This window comes from Aplysia californica, unplaced genomic scaffold (genome assembly GCF_000002075.1).
Source record: "Aplysia californica isolate F4 #8 unplaced genomic scaffold, AplCal3.0 scaffold01014, whole genome shotgun sequence".
NCBI classification, from domain to species: Eukaryota; Metazoa; Mollusca; class Gastropoda; order Aplysiida; family Aplysiidae; genus Aplysia; species Aplysia californica.
In genome coordinates this window covers 14893-16318 of record NW_004798284.1, presented here as the reverse complement: position 1 = coordinate 16318, position 1426 = coordinate 14893, and the positions used below count along the sequence as shown (strand labels likewise).

Below are 1426 nucleotides of genomic sequence, written 5' to 3'. Positions count from 1 at the left end.
CCCCAAAAAAAAAGTTGAAAGAATAAGAAAGCACAACAAGGGTAGGAAATTCATGAAACAAAAATTGTGTAAATTTTAAAAAACAACAGTTGTGTAAATTGCAAGACACAATAGTTGTGTAAATTATAAAATACAACAGTTCTGTAAATTACAAGACACAATAGTTGTGTAAATTTAAAAAAACAACAGTTCTGTAAATTACAAGACACAATAGTTGTGTAAATTACCAAACACAATAGTTGTGTAAATTACAAGACACAATAGTTGTGTAAATTACAAAACACACACAATAGTTGTGTAAATTACAAGACACACAACAGTTGTGTAAATTACAAGACACACAACAGTTGTGTCAATTACAACACACACAATAGTTGTGTAAATTACAAGACGCAACAGTTGTGGGGGATCCGATAAGCATGAAAACGATTGAGGGAAAATGCACACAGTCATTTCGGGGAAAAAAGCAGAGAACGACTAAGGTAGTAAAGGGGCAATAATTGAGGAAATCAGCACACTCAACAATTCTGGGAATCATAACACAACAGAACAACCATACTTGCTCTAGCGAACCAAACCAAAAAAAAGTTAGAAAATAAAAAATAAATTCACAATTAGATCAAACAAAACCATAGGGAACCAAAACCCTCTCCCACCACCAGCACAACAAACTCATCCAGCACAACCAACTCATCCAGCACAACAAACTCATTCAGCACAACCAACTCATCCAGCACAACAAACTTATTCAGCACAACCAACTCATTCAGCCCAACAAACTCATCCAGCACAACCAACTTGTCCAGCACAACCAACTTGTCCAGCACAACAAACTCATCAAGCACACAACAGAAAGAAAGCAAAGGGCATACTACCTATGTCAGAATCTGAAATAAACAAGGGGCGCAATAAGCAAGTCAAACTTGGGGTGAAATAAGAATCTGTTGAGATGAAAAAACTTAATAATAAAAACTTGGGACGTAATTTGAATCTATCAAGATAAAAAAAAGATGAAGCCTTCAAAAATAAAAAATAAAAAATAAAAAAAACAGGGTGGGTAGGCTGTTGAGGTCACATCGAAAAACTGAAACCGTAAAAAGTTTACCGGCGGTTTACCTTCATATAGAGAGCAAAAGTCCAGACTGAGGTCTTCTGTGAATCATAGCAGGATGTTGGGGACAAAATCTTTACAACAGCTGTGCGTCTGTCAGTCTGTCTATACTACGCGGGGAGTCTGTCTGTACTACTGAGGGAGTGAGTCTACATTGTAGGTCTGAGCGTTTGTTCATCCAAGATAAATAGAAGCTCATTGAGACAATAACAATACTTTCGTTTTTTGTTTTTATAAATGACAATGCACAGCAGTGCGATAGACAGAAAGTACTAAGATGAACAGGAAAATACCAGAAGCTACTAAAGGTCCCTC

At 36.4% G+C, this 1426-nt stretch overlaps 1 protein-coding gene across 1 annotated transcript in view; it reads right to left on the bottom strand.

Moving 5' to 3' along the window:
- LOC101846392 (kinesin-like protein KIF21A) overlaps positions 1-1426 on the bottom strand; it is a gene marked incomplete at both ends in the record, with an annotated part of 42911 nt that overhangs the window by 26598 nt on the left and 14887 nt on the right.